This window comes from Microtus pennsylvanicus, chromosome 3, assembly GCF_037038515.1.
Source record: "Microtus pennsylvanicus isolate mMicPen1 chromosome 3, mMicPen1.hap1, whole genome shotgun sequence".
Taxonomy (NCBI): domain Eukaryota; kingdom Metazoa; phylum Chordata; class Mammalia; order Rodentia; family Cricetidae; genus Microtus; species Microtus pennsylvanicus.
Window position 1 is genome coordinate 39,409,196 of NC_134581.1, and position 14,442 is coordinate 39,423,637.

A 14,442-nucleotide genomic window follows, 5' to 3' on the forward strand; every position below is an offset into this window, starting at 1 on the left:
TACACCCATGACAAATACATAATATCCTAAAATATATATCCTTCCCCTTCACACAAAAAGGGTACGTAAAGATACAGTGCACTCATTAGTTACTATTGTCCTTGTCAGACATATCTGCAAAGCTTTCGTGTTTAGTGATGATACATTCACATCATACTGTCAAAAGGTCCGTTGTTATTAAGAACATTCCCAAATACATTAAAAATGTCTTTAACTAAGCAGCCATGAGAGTTTTCCTGCACCGTGCCCAATGATGATTCAGCAGATTTGAATTCAGAACAGTCTGACACAGCACTAATGACTGACGGCATCCTTTGATCTGGGTAGATGTGCAAACACTTAAACAGCAACCGTACGTGTTAATAATTCATAGGTCTAGAGTCAACTCTCTGGACATGGAAAGCATATCTGTCATTTCCCTCTGCATTCCAACACACCTCTTGACTGTGACGAACTTCTTCCCCATTCACTTTGCCAAGAGACAGATCACCTGTTTCAATGACACCTTCTGCTAATTTCAGCTGTGTTCTTCCACAAAAGCCAGGCAGCTGGCTCTCTGTTGCACACCACTCTAATGACAAACAGAAATCTGTTGGGAAGCTGTTCCGGTCCAGTGACCTATCCTACTAACATCTTATGAAAATAAACAATGTTTTCTCAGGACTCAGGGAGAGTTTCCTAAACCCTGCCAACTAGGGAATGAACAGATAGTCTAGTGTTCCTAGATAGGTAGCTCTCACCCTATGGGTTGTGACCCTTTTGGGGGCTGAACTATATTCTCACAGGGATCACACAAGACCATCAGAAAACAAAGATATTTACTTTATGAGGATATTCACAACAATAGAAAAATTACAGTTATGAAGTAGCAACAAAAATAATTTTGTGGCTGGGGGTCACTACAACATGAAGAACTATTTTAAATTGTCAGAGCATGAGGAAGGTTGAGAACTCTTGTAGACTGCACATCAGAGCATCTGTCTCCCCTCACCTGTTTGTTTGTCTTCAATTACCAGGTCCAAAAAACATATTAATGTGGAACTATTCACCCATCTAAGGCTGTGGTCACTTTCAGGAACAACAACAGCAACAACAAAAAGATTTGTAAGATACACTGTCAACCAAAAAATCAAGAGGAAAAGCTACAAGGAGACCACTAAAGCAATTAATAATTTGTTGATACTATAAAAGTAAGCATACATTTATCCACTAAACTATGACTTTAGGTCATTAAAAGATAAAATCAATGACAAAGTTTATTGTTTATCACAACTAGTATTATAGAATTTTAGTATTATAATATTCAACAGCAGGATTATGATACAGGCAACTCTTTTGTCAGACAAGATTCCTGAGTAAACAAAGAAATTAACTGACCATAAGTGTGTGAAAATGAAAGATCAAAAAAAATTTATACAATTTCTAATGATATGGTTTCTTCCACAAAGAAAGTAAGCAAGCCTGGTAAGATGGCTCAGAGAGGTAGAGGAACTTGTCACACAAGTCTACCAACCTGAGCTCAATCCCTGAAAATATGGAAATGTGACTGGAAAGAAGTGACTCACAAACTCATCCTCTGACTTACAAGCACACACACACACACACACACACACACACACACACACACATAGGAACATCATGGCAAGCAAGCCCCTATATACATCATGCATATACATGTACAAAAGCACATTATTATTATTATTACTAGTAATTTCAAAACTTAGAATATGAGCAGCTTCTCTCCTCCAGTTCTTAGGTGGCCATAGCACCCTGAAATGTAAGTGTGATGGTAATCCATTGTCTTATTTAACAAGTATCTATTGGTCACATATTATATCTTCAAAGATTTTGACAGTGATGGAAACAGGTACATCACTTAATTTTTTTTTTGATTCACTTAATTTTTTAACTCAAATAGGAGGAATCACTAAGAAAATAAGCAAAATGTACATATTTCAGATTGCTATAACCAGCTACAAACAATGTAGATGAAAATGAATAGAGAGATAAAAACTGTCCAAATTTTAAAGAATAACCCAAAATGACCCCATTTAGCAGGTGACTTCCTAGTAGAGATGCACAGAGAAGATTCATGTTTGAAAGAACATGGAAATGCAAGCCTATGAGAGAGGAGATGAAAGGCAGTGGCTGAGACCCACAGTATTTTCTCAAGAACACTTTTTTTGGCCCCCTCTGAACACTACACCCAGATGGAGCTGCCAGAAGTTCAGCACAGCCTTGGAAAGCCGCTAGGAGAAAATGAAAAGACATACATTCAGGGTTTTTTAGAAGCAGAACTAGAGCCAACACGTGGAAATTACAGGGAGACAAATTTCTAATAAACAGACAAATAAGATATCTACTGGTAAGAGTTGTCCAATAATAGAAAGTGCTGTCTCGTAAGTCCAATTACAGGAGTTACTCAAGCAGAAGCTGAGCCATGAGCCTGCAATGATGAGGGACAGATTTCGGCACTGATATGAAAGCCACAGTTTGACCATGGTCTTTTGCAGTTCTGAATCTGTAATCACTCAAGTCTCAGAAAACTGCTGTGTGGCAGTGAAGAGTTCCAGCTGCCAAGGCCAAAAGTCTGGTTAAAGTTCAGGCTCCAGCCTTCGAACATTTTGCTTGCTTAGTCTGCACAAACCTGCTTGATTATCTGAAAAATAACACAAATGGTACAAGCTACCTCATACAGTCACGCTGAAAATTAAATGAGATCATCATACAGAAGATATTTAATAAAGTACCTGGCATGGGGTTCAATTATGGATATGCATATCTAAGAGTATCATATAAAATATATACATAATGGGCATAAATCCATTTCTCTCTGACTTCAGTTCTTTTGCTCAGCACCAGAAAGAGTACAATGCCTAATGTAGAACTCTTACAATATGGTTATAACATAATGATACAAAAAATAGCAGAAATAATAAACACCTATAGAGAATTTTCTTCAAATTTTGTCATCATTTTTCATTTCCCTTCAACATAAATTTTTACATCCTATTTTAAAAGTTTGAGCTATCAATTTCAAACTTATTAAAAATGGTATTTTTAAATCTTGTTGAAAACTCAGTTATTATTATATGTCTTTGTTTGGTGTGTGTGTGTGTGTGTGTGTGTGTGTGTGTGTGTGTGTGTCCAGGCACCCACATGCCATGGCACACTTGTGGAGGTCATAGGACACCGTGGAGTCAGTTTCTTCCTTCTCTCTTTTATGGGTTCTAGGAAATGAACTAAGGTCATCAGAGTCATGCAACACCCAGCTGAACCATCCTACAGGATAAAGATTTTTCTTATTGTAAGCATTGTTAAAATATAAGAAACTGATGCATGTTTATATTACTAGGAAGTAGAGGTAGGAGGATCTCTGGAGCTTGCTGGCCAGACAGTCTAGCCAAACCGGCAATCTCAAAGAACACTAAGAGGTCCTCTTAAAAACCAGTCTGGAAAGCTATTGGAGATCTTTGACCTCCACATACATTTGCACCCATGGCACATCTGCACTTACACATAAATACAATACTTAATTATTATCAATTTTTCTTTTGAAACTTAGCAGTAGTTTTAAGCAAGCAATGGGTTAATAAACTATGATTTCTTTGGGGGGGGTTCATCTTTACAAATTTATCAGCAAACTCATTAAAATTAATCTTATTACATAGTTTTGTAGTATTCAGATAGCATTTAAAGTATCCTATTTTTTTAAAAACTGTTTTTATGAAGAATTTATCAGAAACATATGATATATATGTATATATATAAAACATATAATATATATTTATACATAGATTTATTATCTATTTATTACAAGGTTGCAATAGTTATGATTAATCAGCAGATTAATGGATGAAAACTGAATGTTTTAAAAGACAAAGCTTACATAATAATGTATTATTTAGGCTATAGCTATCAGGCAAATACAGTTTTAGGAAGCTGTGATCTTTTGAGAACTATATTAAATGTCTGTGTGATGTTATAGAAAGGCAGAATATTAAATTATTACACTGTCAGTAAGCATTAAGAATCAATGATTGGTTGTACCAGACACTGCAAACTCGGAAGTCCCTCCCCTCTGGGCTTTTAATCTGAGGGGAAGACTACAGAAGCAGAAGAATAAGAAAATGAGCAAATTACAGAAAACCACATGAATAAGCTTCTGGTCAGGTATGCATGCAGTCACTGAAGAAGGAAATGTAAGCTTACTCTTCTATTTTTCTGAGGAGGTATAAACAATCAGCACTGGGAAATGTGAAATAATAAGGTTTTGTTTGGGTTTTCAACTTGCCATGACAAGTATTCATGTAAATAAAAGGACAATATAGAAATAGAAGCAGCCTTTGAAATACATTTTCTAAAATACTAAAAATTAGGAATGTTAGAACTCTCTCATCAACTATCAAAACTAGTTTCTAATAGGATGTTTTTATTATTCTATGTACTTCAACTAATCAAAAGCATGTGTTAAATACAAGAGGGTTTATTTTCTAGAGTTCTGCCATAGTGAATGCAATCTAATCAAAAATTAAATAAGGAATTAATTCACTAAATGAATCAGAAAAAAAGAATTATAGAAGCTGAGAATTACCTGAGAGGACTACTAAAAAGATAAATTGGATTTTCAGTATTAAAACCAGATAAATTTAATAATTCACTTAAGAGTTCACTTCTAATGGCAATGGGTTTTTGATCCTACTGCACGTACTGGCTTTGGGGGAGCCTAGGCAATTTGGATGCTCACCTTACTAGACCTGGATGGAGGTGGGTGGTCCTTGGACTTCCCACAGGTCAGGGAACCCTGATTGCTCTTCGAGCTGATGAGGGAGGGGGACTTGATCAGGGAAGGGGGACGGAAATGGGAGGCAATGGCGGGGAGGAGGCAGAAATCTTTAATAAATGAATAAATAAAAAAATTAAAAAATAAGAATTCACTTCTAAACATTTCCTGAATCTCAGTTTGCTATTCAACCAAAAAGGTGACACATTTCTATATATTTTGTTAAATCCACAATATATAAGGGATATAATTATGAAATCAGTAGAGAATTAAGGTGTAGAAAAAAATTTAGTGTCAAAAAAGAATAAACAGAACAAGATACTAAAATACAGACATATGGTGATGTTTATATAGATTTGAAATATATAAAAAAGTCTGTATTGACTGAAAGTTTTTAATTATAGCTAAATCTACGTTAGAAGAGAAAACCTTAAGGAATCATCAGAGACAACTGTTCTCAATATATGCGGTGCTTGCATAAGGGTAGGCCCACAGTTTACTGCATCTATGGACACAGGGAGAAGATGTTGCTCCTTTACCTCTCCATATTCCAGGTGAAGTTATCCTGCCTAGCAAGGCTCAATCCATCATGATCAGACAACACATTGAATAGAGATTCTGTCTAGAAAACCGAGTTTCAGACAAGGGAGGCAAAGAAACCTGAGAGCCTACAGTCAAAAACAGAAGGAGGAATAAGCAATACTTGTTCCATGAAGCCCCAATGAAGACGACTATACAAAAGGAGAGGGCAATGTCCCCAGTTAGTTCCTGGGGCAGCTGAGGATAGGGAACCTGAAATGACCCTATCCTACAGCCATACTGGCGAATATCTTGCATATCACCATAGAACCTTCACCTGGCGATGGATGGAGATAGAGACAGAGACACACACTGGAGCACCGGACTGAGCTCCCAATGTCCCAATGAGGAGCAGAAAGAGGGAGAACATGAGCACAGAAGTCAGGACCACAAGGGGTGCACCCACCCACGGAGACAGTGGGGCTGATCTATTGGGAGCTCACCAAGGCCAGCAGGACTGTGACTGAAAAAGCATGGGATAAAACCGGACTCTCTGAATATGGTGGACAATGAGGGCTGCTGAGAAGCCAAGGACAATGGCACGGGGTTTTGATCCTACTTCATGTTTTGGCTTTGTGGGAGCCTAGCCAGTTTGGATGCTCACCTTCCTAGACCGGGATGGAGGGGGGAGGACTTTGGACTTTCCACAGGGCAGGGAACCCTGACTGCTCTTCAGACTGGAGAGGGAAGGGGAGAGGAGTGGGCGGGAGGGGGAGGGAAGTGGGAGGAGGGGGAGGGAAATGGGAGGCTTGGAGGAGGCGGAAATTTTTTTCAATAAAAAAATAATAATAATAAAAAGGAGTGTACACGTATTCCATCAGTCGGGTATATCTAAACATGTGCGAGAATGTAAAGACTGGTGAGTTCCCTCCTGAATAAGTGTTCAAGTACAGCAAGGTATGACAGAATTGTGGTAGGCAAACTCAACCTCTGACCACAGGGTTAAGTGGTCATGACCATTTTGACCCTGGAAGAGATGGAAGCAGATGACTTGCTAGATTGGTAGCGATAAGGGCACTTGCCACCTGCTGACCTCAGCTCGATCCCCAGAAAACACATGGTACAAGGTGAGAACTGACTCCTAGACATGCACCATGCCTCTTGTGCACACATACATAGAAACATAATACACAAATTAATAAATAAAAAACAGAGTCACCGGCGTTGATTACACTAAGTCATGCTTTGACATAGAATATGCATCTCTGGAAAGCCTACTATGAAAATCAAGGATCAGTAGAAAAGCTGATGATACCCCAATATGGATAATGTGGATACAGCTTTTAGAAACTGTTTCTAAGAGTGGGGACAGTTAAGACACTAACACACACAATGACCCGGGAGCTGGGAATCATAGCAGTACAACAGGCACCCTTCCACTGATCAAAGCCTAAGGCAAGCGAGCTAGCTCCTTTATAAAGGAGGAGAGCAAGAGAGGGTGGAGTAAGAAGAGGACTTCTGAAGGGAGCCCTGGGTTACGAGGAGGAGCAGGCATTGGGAAGACAGAAAGAACAGGTACAGTATCTGGAGAGACAAGAGGAAGACATGCATCACAGATGCTAACAATGCCACACAGAGCAGAGGGTGCACTAGGAAAACCCAAGACTGTGACAGGCGCTGGAAGACATTCTCTGAGTAGACTTCCAAAGGACACAATTTTCATTTTTACTGGGAGAGATCCACAAACCTACAGTTTGTTACTGTCATTTTATAGCCTCTCTCTGTTTCTTTCACTCATCTCTGGATTTGTTCTTCGAACTACATACTCAAAGGCAACAACTGTTCTACCCCCAAATGGTAGTGTTTTCGAGTCCTATTGCATAACCTGTAAATCATATGTAGAAGGTCCTAGATTACCTAGGATACTCTTCCACCATATAAACTTGCTAGTTATTAACTAGCTTAATTAACTCTTACTTATCAGACACTGTGTTAGAAATGAAGATAAAACACGCAATAAAATTAGTTTATCTCTGCTTTTATGTAGCATTCAGCTATCAATCATTCTGATCTGCAGTACTCTGTATTCACTAGGAAATCTCCGAGGGGCTATAAATTAGAGGTTGGCAAACCGTGGCCCATATGTCAGATGAGAGCATCCTGGTTTCTATAAAAATAAATGTTCACATTCATTCAATTATGTATGCATTAGAACTTCAGCGCTGAGTAGCTACAACATAAATAGTGTGACCTACAAAGCCTACAAATATTGACTCTCTAACAATACATAAAAAGTTCTCAAACTTTGCTCTAAATAATATCTAGTGTGTTTAAAGTGGTATATTTATACTAAAGGACATATATTAATATGCCGTAACACACATATCTAGGTGCTCTAGTTAATAGTACCAAATCATGAGGAAAGCTAGCATCCTACAAGATCATATTTCTGCTGTTGTCATTTGACTTTTATTTATACTTCCATTATTAAAACCAGTAACAGAAAAGAATCACATAGATAATCTTATCTACTAAAGGCTTTACTCTCTGCAAGTGATGATAACATTGTCTTATGTTTTATCGAGTCTTCATTATTCACCTCTTTCCACATCACACATCACAGAAGAGCCTCTTTTAGGAGAAGATCCTTATTAAGAAAAGATTCTGAATCACACCAAACAAAATTTGACAGAGGTGACTTTTGGCTATCTTTTAAATTGAACAATATAATTGACTGTAAAACCATTTAGCCCAACACTCAGTGCTATAATGCCAAACCATCGCAGCAACAGTAACCTTGCTTTCCTACAGAGAGGATGCTTACTCCACAATCACTTGAGTCTGAAAGCATTAAAATTTAAAACAGGAAAAGCGGGGGGGGGGGGGGGAGATGATACTTTCATTAGCTGTTACCAAAACTTCCTAATAAGAAGTGACAGGCACTGCACTTGCTGTGGTTTCTCCATCGGATGTTAGAAGGCTTAGTCTGTGGCGGCCGTGGCTGATCATCGATTTATCATTCCCTAAACTGTTCTTTTCCCCAATGGGAATAATATACCATGAATAAAATTTAATGGCTGTTTAGTTCACATTTCATCACCATAAGGCAGCAATACCGAGCTCGAGGTGGAACCTCACAGAGTGTTGGTTCTTTAATGTCTCACAACCTACCCCATCAGCCCAATGGAAAAACATATTTCAAATGCAGACCCAGGAAGAAATTGATGGTAACTGAAGATGTATCAGCAAAAGAGAGGTATAGCAGGCCCGTATACAAGGATCAAAGTTAACTCCATGCTTAAAGTCTCTTTCCTTGATTCACAAGACATGCTATTTCCTTCTAATGCAGGTATCAGGACTACACCTAGATCATGCCCTCTAATGAGTTGTTTGATATTTATATCCCTCCACAGTTAGTAAATGCCATTGATCACAATCTACAAGATTAGAGCAGAAATCCCTATTACTAATAGTGGGTTTGTACTGAAAAACTATTAGGTGATTAATATATCAACTGGATGGACAGAAAAGTAAGATAGATCCTTAGCCACTCAGCTGGAATGTAAGAAAATGCCATTACTCTGTGATATGCAGCTCAAAAATAACAGCCAGTATCTTTCTGATTTTATATACCATAAGCAACGTTTCAAAAATATGCATCAGTTCCATTCCAAATCCTTGTATCTTCTCCACAAACCACCTTCCCTCTTTAGTTCTTACAATCTAATCCTCTGGCTGAAGACTCCCTTAGTCCTTTAGCACTCTCCAGCTGAGGGTATAGCTCAGTGATGGGGCACTTGCCTAATAAACTCAAAAAATTTAGCTCCATCCCTAACACAGAAAAAAAATAATAAGAATAAACTCAAAGTGATTCCATCTTATGATTTCTTTTTGTCTTTTATTTTTGAGATTAAAATATAAAAAGAAAATCTCCGTCTTCCCTTTCTTTCCTCTAACTGCCCCCCATACATCTATAGCAGCATTTCATTTGTATTTTAATAAATAAAGCTTGCCTGAGGATCAGAACAGTAAAACAGTCACATTGGCCAGCCTTACATACAAGGCAGCAATACCATATACCTTTAATCCCAGTAGCCACACTAGTTTGCAATAGAAACCAGGCGATGGTGGTATATGTCCTTAAGCCCAGAACTGGAGAGAATTATAAAACAGGAGGAGACAGCTCTCACACACAGTCTCATTCTGAGATTCCTGGAGCCAAGATTGCCATTTTGGACTGAGGTAGAGCCAGTGGCTGGACTTTTTTTTCATTTTCTGACCTTCAGGTTGAACCCCAATTTCTGTCTCTGAGTTTTTATTATTTGTGCTATATATACCTCTACCTTCAAATTTATGGACTCTTTTCACTAATTGTTATGGTATGCATATATGCATATACATACATATTCCTAAATATATAACTAGTTCAGTCCATATGATGGTATTTTTGCATGTTTTCAGAGCTAGCCATTTGACCCTGAACAACCAATTGGAGTGCTCTTCCCTGGGGATGATCCCCTTCCCCACTCCCAGCTTTCCTGAGATGTCTTTAGTTCTTCATTTACAGTGGAGGCCTCATGACATTTTCCTCATCCGTTTCGACTTCTATCTTTCAAAATAACATGATACTCAGGTTTCTCTCACCATTAAGAAAGGAAAAAAAAAAAAAACTATCAGACCTGAAACTCTGAAATGGTTATAGAAAAAAAATAGGAAAGAAACTTGAAGGTAAATGCATAGGCAAAGATTTGACAGAAATCATTCACGAAATAAGGTCAATGACAAATAATTAGGACATAATGAAATTAATGTTTCAGCATAGGAGAGTAAATAGTTAATAGAGTGAAGAAAGTCTACAGAATGAGACACAATCCTTGCTAGCTATTTTTAGGATTAATATTAAGAACATATAAAAAACACTAAAAAACTAAACAAGAAATCAAACTACTCCATAACTAAATTGAATAATGAAGCAAATAGACAAATCTCAAAAGATGAAATACAAATAGTCTATAAACATGCAAAAATAAAAGTTTAGCCTTATTTGCCATCCAAGAAACACAAATCAAAACATTATACTAGCTGAGCAGTTGAATCTATATATTTACACACAGAGAGAGAGACAGAAACAGAGAGAGAAGCATATATATATGTATATATATATACAATTAAAGAAAAAGAGGCCATGTATAAGAACAAAGTGGATGGTGTACTTGGGAGGAAGTGGAGAGAGGAAATTCCAGAAATGATATAATTGCATTGTCATCTCAAATGAGTTTTAAAATATTTTTTAAAACTATAGTGAGTTTAGTCAGAATGCTAATCACTAAAAACGTGAATAACAGAAAGTGCTAGTGAAGAAGTAGACAAACGGAATGATTATATACTGTTGGTTGAATGTAAATTAGTTCAGCCACTGTGGAAGTCAGAATGGAAGTCTCTACAAAAAGTAAATATAAATCGTTTATATGACCTAGTTATATTATTCCTGCACATCTTCTCAACTGATTCAAGTCAAGCTGTTGCAGAAATATAAGCACATTGGTGATTCTTGAAGCCCTTCTCCCCTAAACAATCATGAGACCAATGAAGTATTCTTCACAGGAGAGGAAGGGATAAGAAAAACGTGTTACATATACACAATGAAATATCTTTCAGTTATAAAGAAGAATGAAAGTCATGTCTTTGCTGGAAAATTGATGCAATAGGAGATGATCATTTTAAGGCAGTTAGATCAGTATCTGAAAGACAAATATTTCTCTCATTCATTCTGGTTCCTAGATTTTATAGAGATACATAAAGTCATGCACATACATATGACATGAAAGCAAAATAAAACTGTCTAGGAGAACAAAGAGAGAGAAAGGATACCTATTGGAAAGGGGGAGGCTGTGAAAAGGGAGTGAGGGAGGTATGAAGTCGAAGTGCTCTGCATAAAATAAACATTTACAATATCTTTAAAATTATTAGTTTTTTACAAAATAGAGAATTTTTCAATATTCTACAGAATATAAATGTTCTGGCCAAACAAGTGACATAATTGCCAAACTCTCAAATGCTCCTCCTCCCAGCTACAGCAGTTGACACTCAGAGTCACGCCGCTGTTTTTGAAACACCTCTGAGTGTATGAGTGCTACCGCTCCAATCATATCTCAGCGCAAAACTTAGCCACTTTTTCTTCAACTCATTAACATATTTTACTTTTATTAACCTTCAAGGTTCTAACTCGAAACTCCTCCAAACTATTCTCCATAATACAGTCATTAAGTATGACTATCTCTCTGATACTTCAAATAATTTGAGTTAATTTAACAACCTATCAAATTGAAGCTCTGACTTTTGACTTCAAGTAACAGAAATTAACATATACATGCCGTACGTATATACCATGAAAGCTAAAATATGCTAAACTTCAAATTTTGTTTGACATATTAAACTGTGGTACATATTAATATTATAAAGTTTTAACAAAGCCTTCATAATACTATTTTTAAATATTTGATTTGAAATATTGATATTCCCATTGTCACTCATAAAAAAATAATTAAAAAATATGTGTGCTCCTGGTCATCCCCAAATTTTATGTCTGAATAGGTCATTTTTGTGACCTATAAGACATGAGAGCAGGTGGACAGGCGGGCCTACAGTAAGACCTCGTCTCAAAACCCTGAAATATGTGGGAAAATTCAGTTATCAAAGACTCCATGTCACTGAATTGTTATTACAATATATGTACTTTGTGACTGTCAAAGTACCGATTTATTTTCTGTGGTTGCTGATGGAATTCAAATCCTAAATATATAACTGCGGACTATAAAGCTATTCAAGGCTTTACCTAACTCAATTCAAATTACTTATTTACTACTATTTTGTAAACTCACCAAACCCTCACCAGTTCCTTCTTTGGTAATGTAGACTCCAATCCTGACCCTGTTCTTCTGATAGGGTACATATCTCTCTATAACCTAGTTCTTCTCCCATGATGGGTCTTATCCTGCCACCTCCTTGAGACAAGAGACCCCATCTGCCCCATCTTTAATATCCTCAACTCTTTCTGCAGCTCCTCCCAGTGTGTCACTGCTCAATCAAAGATCTGGTCAACACGTAGCTAACCAGAACTAAAATCAAAGATCTGATCAACAAGTGGCTAACCAGTCCACAACATGTCCTCTTCTTCAGAAAGCCTCAGAAACAATACTGACCTTCGAGCCGGGTTTACACACACTCAGAGATGTAAAAACACACCACATAAGACAGACTTTTCCTGCCAAAGTTTCTGAGGCTCCAGATGAAGTTAAACAAAAGACCCTCCAAGCAGTGATGGTACTCACCTTTAATCGCAGCATTCGGGAAGCAGAGACTGGTGGATCCCTGTGAGTTCGAGGTCAGCTTGGTCTACAGAGCAAGTTCCAGGACAGGCTCCAAAGCTACACAGAGAAACCCTATTTCAAAGAAACCAAAAAAAAAAAAAAAAAAAAAAGGAAAAAGAAAAAGAAAACAGAAAGAAAAGTAACGAGACCTACCTCCTCCAAGGGCGTGACACAGAGCCCCAAGTCTCAGCACCTGAGAGCATGCGCAGCCTGAGGGGAAGCAGCGGCCTGAGAGAACAGAGGGCAAGCCTTTGCTGCACAAACCCACGGCTCCTGAGAAGGAGGGACGCCCTCAGGCGGCAAGAGAAGCACAGGGGTTGGTGTTCCGTGCCAGGAGCACGGATGCAAGCGCTGCCCGCAGGTAGGCGCCAGAGCCCAGAGCGTCACTCCACCCTGCTCCTTTCGTCCCCTGCCAATCAAGAGGCAGGCGGGCGGAGACCACAATCCCCAGAAGCCCCTGCGCTATTCGCCTCGGAGGGGCTCGGGCGGGCTCGGATGGGCTCGGCGAAGGCTCGCGACGGATTTGGCGGGAACAGGCAGGAGTCCTCTGCATCTTGGCGACCGCTGTGAGGTTCCATAATTGTCAAGCTCCTCTGCTGCAAGAGGCAGATGCCTGAATGGTTTCTAAGGAGAGCTCCAGGGGGCTTACTAGCCAGAAAGACCTGGGCCTTGAAGAGAAGGAAAGTCACCAGGAAACTGTTCTGATGACTGCTGTTCTGCATGAGAACAGTCGGGGAAATGGTTTCTTTGCTTGTTTCCAGAAGGTGTTTGTGAAGTTTGGCTTCCTGCATTGGAATGCAATTACTCTACAGCCACGTTTCTTATTTCTCCACCTGTCACGTTGTTTTAATATAATGTTTTAATTAACTTTGGCCTCACATATTGAATTTCCTCACACAGAATTATAAATTCTATTAGAATGCAAAATAGATTCAGAGCATTCTGAAGGCATTTCTTTGTCTTTAATAGAAAAGCGCTTAGTTACTAACAGGCAAGTTTAAACTATTGTATAGTTTAAATTAAGGGTCTGTTCAGCTCATTGTCCTACATACATGAACCTTTATTAAGACATAAATTTGCATCCAGTCCTGGAAATGTGAAGCTTCGTTGTTCTATCTATGTGCTTGTTAAGAAAGTCAATAATTTTACATATAATGTAATTGTGTTTAATATAGCTTTTTAATTAATAAACAGTGCTTTTCATGTAAACTAAAATTGAATGATCTTAAGCTTCAGTTAATGAACAGTAAATTAATGTCTTACTGTATTTGCTGCTCTTCTTTGAGATATGTAAAACCAAATCATCAAAGTTCATTTTAGAGATAATCAACAGTCAAGTAGGTACAATGTAGAAAGATTCCCTTGTGTCGCTGAATATATGATTCTTTTTCAATTCTACTCATATATTTTTTGAGCAAATTGAACTATTTTGTGCCAGACACTGGGTGAAGCCTGATTACAGCCCTATACAAGACACAACACTCAGTCTCATAATTAAAACAAATGGATAACAATTACCAGAAAGAGCACAGCCACTGATTCCTGTAGAAAAGCTCAAACTCAATTTTAATGGAATCTTACTCTTCATCATCTAAATTTGGAGACTCACTAACTTCAACAACATCAACAGTTTTCTTAGACCATCTTCAGATGAAATTGTTAGAGATAATTTTAGAACTTCATAGCAGAAGAACAATTCAAGAAAATTATGCAAGTTTTTTTGACTCACTTAAGACTAGTGAAACACAAAATGATCAATCAATGAATGCT

At 37.9% G+C, this 14,442-nt stretch overlaps 1 protein-coding gene across 1 annotated transcript in view; it reads right to left on the reverse strand.

The window, feature by feature from the left end:
• Positions 1-12,931, reverse strand: part of Mei4 (meiotic double-stranded break formation protein 4) — a 150,858-nt gene extending 137,927 nt beyond the window's left edge. The window contains exon 1 of the mRNA XM_075967738.1: positions 12,826-12,931. The gene's annotated coding sequence lies outside the window, so the exon portion shown is untranslated. The remainder of the gene's footprint in view (positions 1-12,825) is intronic.
• Between the last annotated feature and the right edge of the window lie 1,511 nt (positions 12,932-14,442).